This window comes from Erpetoichthys calabaricus, chromosome 14, assembly GCF_900747795.2.
Source record: "Erpetoichthys calabaricus chromosome 14, fErpCal1.3, whole genome shotgun sequence".
In the NCBI taxonomy this organism is placed as follows: Eukaryota; Metazoa; Chordata; class Cladistia; order Polypteriformes; family Polypteridae; genus Erpetoichthys; species Erpetoichthys calabaricus.
Window position 1 is genome coordinate 788407 of NC_041407.2, and position 7758 is coordinate 796164.

Genomic DNA, 7758 nt, shown 5'->3' on the forward strand with positions numbered 1-7758 from the left:
GTGGCCTGCGTGGATTCTAAACATGCGCCACATGTTCTTCTGCCTCTTCTTTGGTTTGGAATGAGCATCTCACCTTTGGTCTGGTGGTCACCAGCATGAGTTGTGCCCTCCATGCAATTGGCATGACCCTGTTATGGAAAAAAACAGACTTCAGAAAAAGATGTGATGAGAGGCTGAAGGTGAAGCCAGAATGGAGGGCCACCAGATGACTGACTGCTCAGTTGGGTGACTTCTGGAAAAATGAAAGTATAAACAGGAAAGGCCCACTTAGGGGTTAGGGGTCGACTTCAGGGTTCTGGGACAAAGACTTGGAAACCAGTGATGCCAGTTTAAATAGCATTTTGCCAGGCTTTAGAATGAAAGAAGTGGCCCCCACCTGTTCCACTGTCTTTTATGTGTAGCGATGAGGCCTGTTTTTGAGGTTTAGGTCGGTGCCCACTTGAAGTGATGAGGCCTGTTTTTGAGGTTTAGGTCGGTGCCCGCTTGAAGCGATGAGGCCTGTTTTTGAGGTTTAGGTCGGTGCCCGCTTGAAGCGATGAGGCCTGTTTTTGAGGTTTAGGTTGGTGCCCGCTTGAAGCGATGAGGCCTGTTTTTGAGGTTTAGGTCGGTGCCCGCTTGAAGCGATGAGGCCTGTTTTTGAGGTTTAGGTCGGTGCCCGCTTGAAGCGATGAGGCCTGTTTTTGAGGTTTAGGTCGGTGCCCGCTTGAAGCGATGAGGCCTGTTTTTGAGGTTTAGGTCGGTGCCCACTTGAAGCGATGAGGCCTGTTTTTGAGGTTTAGGTCAGTGCCCACTTGAAGCGATGAGGCCTGTTTTTGAGGTTTAGGTCGGTGCCCGCTTGAAGCGATGAGGTCTGTTTTTGAGGTTTAGGTTGGTGCCCACTTGAAGCGATGAGGCCTGTTTTTGAGGTTTAGGTCGGTGCCCACTTGAAGTGATGAGGCCTGTTTTTGAGGTTATGTCGGTGCCCACTTGAAGCGATGAGGCCTGTTTTTGAGGTTTAGGTTGGTGCCCACTTGAAGCGATGAGGCCTGTTTTTGAGGTTTAGGTCGGTGCCCACTTGAAGTGATGAGGCCTGTTTTTGAGGTTATGTCGGTGCCCACTTGAAGCGATGAGGCCTGTTTTTGAGGTTTAGGTTGGTGCCCGTTTGAAGCGATGAGGCCTGTTTTTGAGGTTATGTCGGTGCCCACTTGAAGCGATGAGGCCTGTTTGAACACCAATAAGACAAATCACGAGATTCAAAAGTGGCTGAAATTGCAGCATTGGCTCCATGTTGCTCTCCACAAAATGGCGGTGATCTCGTAAACCAAAATGGCCGACAAAAAAATAATCAAAACACAAAATGACCAAAATCTCCTCTAAACCTTAACAGCAGCCTGGAAGCTGAACTCGGGAATCCTGGAGGTGTGAGGTGCCACCCAATCCACGGCAGGTCAGTCCACTAATGTGTCCCCAACTGTGCCCTGCCATACACAGCCAGTCATCCCTCTGGTCACTTGCCCCTCAGACAGTGACGTGACAAGAGTCTCCTGCTGCCACCTAATGGCTCAGTGACCATCATCCCCCAGGTGCCCTCTATTAACAGGGTCCCTGAAGGCATTGCCAATGGATGTGCCACTTGGGCATCCCAGAGTCCCACCCGGTGCCACCTTACAATATAATGGGTGCCAGGAGAGTGCTGCCCACCGAGTAAAGGCGCATTATCATTCACAAGTGGCGATCCCCCCAGCCGGCATGCCATTTATCTCTGGGCGCTCTTGTGAAAGCAAACTTCTATTGAGTTCGGGGGGCCGTGATAGATTGCAAATTATCAGTTTCACTGTCACCATTTGTGCTTCCCTCAGCAAACTCGCTCCCTGTGGAATATCCGTTAGCCGCCACTACGCTGGAGCTCATATTTTTAAAAAGAATTTGCCCAGCATTTAAAAGTGTAAAAAATGGTTCTGCTTGCCAATATCCATTTTCTCAAGGTCTGCCTGTTTATTTATTTCATAAACTCGGCGTCTGTTTTCTACGTTAACTTCCATTTAAGAGCCCGTGACCTTGAACGATGGCGCTGTCTTTCACATTAAAATCAATCGCTCGACGGCACCGCACGTCACCATGGCAACGATAAATTGGACCCACGTAGGTGAGTGTGTGTGTGTGTGTGTGTGTGTGGGCATGTGGGTGAGTGGGTGGGTGGGTGGGTGTCTGTGTGCATGATGTGCCCTGCAGTGGACTGGCAGCCTGAAGAGCTTGGCAGCCTCTGACCCTCACAGTGGACAAGTCAGATGGCAGCGCCGATCACAAGAAAAATTCTCTTTTTTAGGCAAATGCCAATTTAGTGCCCACCAGTGGACAGGCTGGCACGGGGCATCAAAATTAAAATGTGAGGCTGGTGAGGACAGCTTTTAGTACCGTCACAAAAATGACTGTCCTGTTTAAATGTCTTAAGTCTCAGGCAATGGCTGTTGTACGTCATCATCATCATCATCATCATCATAAAACTGCACTTTGGAAAATGGAGAGCTAAATGAAGTTCACTCTTTAAATGGCCGCAGTATGCAGCAGGCGCACTGCGACTCTATTTAGATTAACACGAATCCAGGTGAGGGCTGATGTGATGGCAATTGTGGCGCCTAGCGTGGCATAGTGGAGAACAAAGTGTGCCACTCAGCCATCCACATGGCGCTGAAAACGTCAGACATGACAGTCTGGGAATGAGAAGTGGGAGAAAAAAGTGAATGGGCCTGCAAGCAGGGGGCGCTACACCAGGCAGAGAGGGGGCGCTATACCAGGCAGAGAGGGGGTGCTATTCCAGGCAGAGAGGGGGTGCTATTCCAGGCAGAGAGGGGGTGCTATTCCAGGCAGAGAGGGGGTGCTATTCCAGGCAGAGAGGGGGCACTATTCCAGGCAGTTCCCTGGGAAGAAATTCTGGGGGCACCTAAAATTGGAGCTTTTAGATCTTTCTTAACGATGGTGCATCCCTGGGGAGGCACAGGCGTTGGAGCAAAGGAGGATTTGGGCCGCTTGAAAGCCCTTGGACTTTTGGGGTCTTGAGACAGTGGACCCCAGGGACTCTGAGGGGACAGGATCCCACCATGGATCGGCATCTGAGAATGTGTCCCACCAGAGGGAGAACCGTGCCAACACCAGCTTGGACATAAATGAGGAGATTTACACACAAAAAAGCGAAAAAGGAGCCACCTGAACAACAACAACAACAACATTTATTTATATAGCACATTTTCATACAAAAAGTAGCTCAAAGTGCTTTACATAATGAAGAGAAGAAAAATAAAAGACAAATAAGAAATTAAAATAAGACAACATTAGTTAACATAGAAAGGAGTAAGGTCCGATGGCCAGGGTGGACAGAAAAAACAAAAAAAAAACTCCAGAAGGCTGGAGAAAAAAATAAAATCTGTAGGGGTTCCAGGCCACGAGACCACCCAGTCCCCTCTGGGCATTCTACCTAACATAAATGAAATAGTCCTCTTTGTAGTTAGGGTTCTCACAGAAGGACTTGATGATGATGGTTATACAGACTTCTGGCTTTTAATCCATCCATCATTGTTGGAACATCATGGTGCTTTGGGTAGATGGTGGTGGCGCACGCCACCACCAACAGGACACCGGAAAAGGAAACAGAAGAGAGAGTAGGGGTTAGTACAGATTTTGAATGAATAGTTATTATAATGAATTAGATATACAGAGTATCAGGATTAAATTACAGTGAAGTTATGAGAAGGCCATGTTAAAGTAATGTGTTTTCAGTAGTTTTTTAAAGTGCTCCACTGTATTAGCCTGGCGAATTCCTACTGGCAGGCTATTCCAGATTTTAGGTGCATAACAGCAGAAGGTCACCCGCCTCACCACTTCTTTTAAGTTTTGCTCTTGGAATTCTAAGGAGACACTCAGTTGAGGATCTGAGGTTACGATTTGGAATATAAGGTGTCAGACATTCCGATATATAAGCCGGGGCGAGATTATTTAAAGCTTTATAAACCATAAGCAGAATTTTAAAGTCAATTCTGAATGACACAGGTAACCAGTGTAGTGACATCAAAACTGGAGAAATGTGTTCGGATTTTCTTTTCCTGGTAAGGATTCTAGCAGCTGCATTCTGCACTAGTTGCAAACGATTGATGTCTTTTTTGGGTAGTCCTGAGAGGAGTGCGTTACAGTAATCTAGCCGACTAAAGACAAACGCATGAACTAATTTCTCTGCATCTTTCGATGATATAAGAGGTGTAACTTTTGCTATGTTTCTTAGGTGAAAAAATGCTGTCCTAGTGATCTGATTAATATGCGATTTAAAATTCAGATTACAATCAACGGTTACCCCTAAGCTTTTTACCTCCGATTTGACTTTTAATCCTAATGCATCCAGTTTATTTCTAATAGCCTCATTGTATCCATTATTGCCAATCACTAAGATTTCGGTTTTTTCTTTATTTAATTTGAGAAAGTTACTATTCATCCATTCTGAGATACAAGTTAGACATTGTGTTAGCGAATCAAGAGATTTGGGGTCATCAGGTGCTATTGATAAATACAGCTGTGTGTCATCAGCATAGCTGTGGTAGCTCACGTTGTGCCCTGAGATAATCTGACCTAATGGAAGCATGTAGATTGAGAAGAGATTGAAGGGCAACCGTAAAGCAAACAAAGCCCCCCAAAAAGTGAATAAGCAGAAGCAAGTGGGAAACCAAAAGAAAAAAGTGAAACCACCAGGGTCTCGCATCATGGGCTGGGGTTAGGCGTTAGGGTAGGGGATGCCAGCGCTGCTGGCACACACTGGTTCACTGTCCCCTGTCTTGATGCTGTGACATCACTTCTTTAAATGCAAACTGCCTTCACATTTTGGATCGGCAGATGCGTCTCTGAAGGTTTCCTCCTCTTTTCATCCCTTCTTTTCCCACTTCATTCTGCGATTGTGATGTGACCTTAATGAGGACTCATCACAACTTGAACGTTACTCAGGATAAGCTCACCTTGGCCTTTTCTGTTTTAAAAATGCAAATCAACAAGTCGTTGATAAAACTGCGGCTTAGTGGGCTTCATACGAGACCACCAGATGTGTCTCCCCTGTGGTTGGTCTTCCACAATCCTCCCAAAAGTCACCTTGCTGTGTTCAGACATTTTCAGGGGCATTCAGACCCTCAGGTCACCCGCGGGGAGTCAGACGTCTCCAACCATCCAAACGCTGGTCGGGGGGTCAGGTGACCCCCCTGAGTCGTTTAAAAGCCAAGTCCGCCTTCTGAGATCTTCATTAGGCAGCCGAGGTGAGACCACTTCAAAGAAGGCGCCTGGCAGTCTGAAGACATTAAGACCTTAGGGTGGATGCTGGGACCCCGACTTCAGTTACTGGAGACTAAACCAGCAGGACCAGGATGGAGACGTTTATCAGAAATCAAAGTCGTAGCCGAAGATGAGAGCGGAGACTCGCAGCCACAGCGACGTCCCACACCTCCTTGCACTTCACTGAATCCGTAAACTTGGACACCGAGAGCCCTCAAAAAGGCCTCTGCCTTGGGGACCCTCCTGTCCCTGAGCTCCCCCTCAGGAGGAGTGGACTGCAAATAAGACCACCAGTAGAATGGGATGCACTTGAGCCAAAGTGTCCGAGTAGAGGGGCTGAATACTTTTAATACTTTTTGAAAATTTCCCTAAACTCCTGTTTTCTCTTCGTCACTCTTCACGGGTGTTGAGTGCTGCCTGACGGAAATGATGTCAGCTAAATGTGACAAAAGCGAAGGGTCTGGAGAAGTCACGTAGTCACACATGTGCACATTGGGACCACCCAGTATTAACAGCACTCCAAAGAAAGCCACTCATCGTCTCTGCTGTGGCCCCGCCCCGACATCTCCCAGACTCCGCCCCTCTTGGACCCGTTGCCACTGGAGATGCCACTCTCTTGTTTGCACCTCGACGCCATTTTCTTTTGCTTAATTATGTGTTACTGCACCAGGCTCTGTTATTAAATGGGGTTACTCAGCCGATACCCCAAACACCTGCACCCGTGTCCAGCAACTCCTTCGCAGCCTGAAACATGGATCATGGATTAAAAACGGCGAGTGAATGTGTGCTGTGGAGAAAGATGGCGGCGGTGCCAGTTATGAAGGTGGTGAGGAGGAAGGGGCGGGTCCAGGAGCCCCAGGACCAGAGGTGACTTGAGGTGACAGCCACCTGTGGAGAAATGTGACAAGGCAGCACCAACCCCTGGCTGGAGGTGGAATTACAAGTCGACCAGGCCTGACGTGTGTGTGTGTGTGTGACAAGATATCAGTTGGGTGCTACTTCTGGCTCTCGTTACTGCCATCCATCGTCTTATCATCGACTGTGCCGAGGGGCCCAAGAAGAAGTCGCCGATGGAAGATGGAAGAAGTCGCCATTTCCAGTCTTCTCTAATTGTTCTCCTTGCACACAAAATTAAAGAAGTCCCTTTGTGTGCAGAGATAAGGGCGGCACAGTGACCAACGGGCACACTACAAGCAGATCACAGGCGGGTACAGAATTAGCCTCTGGATGTGTTACAAATGGAGCTGAGAAGAGTCGACGAATTACAGAACGATTAGCAGCACTGCATTGTGGGTCGGCCAGCAGACAATCCCCACAGAATTAAAGAAGACGAAGTGGCAGAGCCGGGCGCCAGGCTGGGTCGGCACTCCGTTGGCTGAGGATGCAAAATGGGCCAAATAAGAAAAAAAGAAAACGAGAAAAAGCTAGAAAATGGGATTTCACCCAAGTAATTACCGCGCTGAAAGGGAGCCATTGAGTCCGCGGAGCGCGCGCTGCTAAGCCCGAATGGCAGCCCTCTTATCAGGAGATGCCCACGGCCGGTCCCATTAATAACGGAGCTCTGCCTGCGCGCCGCCTGTCTTTGTCAAGGTGACGGATATTTAATATCGCAGCTCCTACACGCCGTGTTCAGGGCCAGGCGGCGAAGAGGAAGAAGAGGAAGAAGAAGAAGAGGTGAGGCGGGCAGGGTGAGTGGCCCGGTGGTCCAGGCTCTGCATTTGGAGGAAGCAGCAGGACGGAATTGAAAGAGCCAGGTGAGGGGAGCCATGGAGACCCCTCTCAGCAGCAGGTCTAAAGCTGGCACGGCCTGGACCACCTCGTTGGTCTGTGAGCCACGCCCATCCTGGGTATGCTAATAAGGACGAAACGGCCAATCACAGCGAGGGCCTGAGAGCAGTTCAAACACGTGAATAGAAACATTTTCATAAGATAAAGAAACCCTAATAATTCAAAATTAACCTGAGACCACCGACCGGTGCGGCGCTCATTGTGTGCCCCCCTGCGTCTCCCCCACCTTGGCGTTCTTTAAACCAGTAGCAGTGCCAGGACTTCATGCTAGGGTGGGCCGAAGTGACTCCTGGGTGGGCCTAATGCCGCTCTACCACCGTAAATGGCGTTTCTCGGGGTTTTGTTGCGGGTCTCTTTAAATCTTCCTCCTTCCAAATGGTGAAGATGAGGTGACTGCCTGCCTTGCGTGGATACGTGAGACAAGCGTAAGACAAACGGCCGAAGAACATCCGCTACGGTTCTTTTCTGACAGTCCGATTGGCGTGCTGTCGTTCCGTGTCATTGGCGTGTGCCCGTCTGATACGCGCGTTTCCTGTCTGCCAGACCTCGACGAGACTTTTACAAAAAGGCCAAACTGGCATCTTTCAATATCCCGCATTCCGCATTATCGGTGGTGTCAGGGAACCGTGGAGCCAAAGCTGGAAACTGTGACACGATCGGGTGGGTGGGCCGTGGACGTCTGACAAATCC

General features: G+C 48.9%; 1 long non-coding RNA gene across 5 annotated transcripts; it reads left to right on the forward strand.

The window, feature by feature from the left end:
* The first annotated feature begins 405 nt into the window (after window positions 1-405).
* On the forward strand, window positions 406-1282 carry LOC127530151 (uncharacterized). 5 transcript variants are annotated; one of them, XR_007936665.1, is made up of 3 exons: window positions 406-729; window positions 818-848; window positions 1198-1282. It is a non-coding gene; the product is annotated as an uncharacterized LOC127530151 (long non-coding RNA). The 5 variants fall into 5 exon arrangements; XR_007936664.1 differs by lacking the exon at window positions 1198-1282 and adding an exon at window positions 1111-1131; XR_007936661.1 differs by lacking the exon at window positions 1198-1282 and adding an exon at window positions 980-1077.
* The last annotated feature ends 6476 nt before the right edge of the window (window positions 1283-7758 follow it).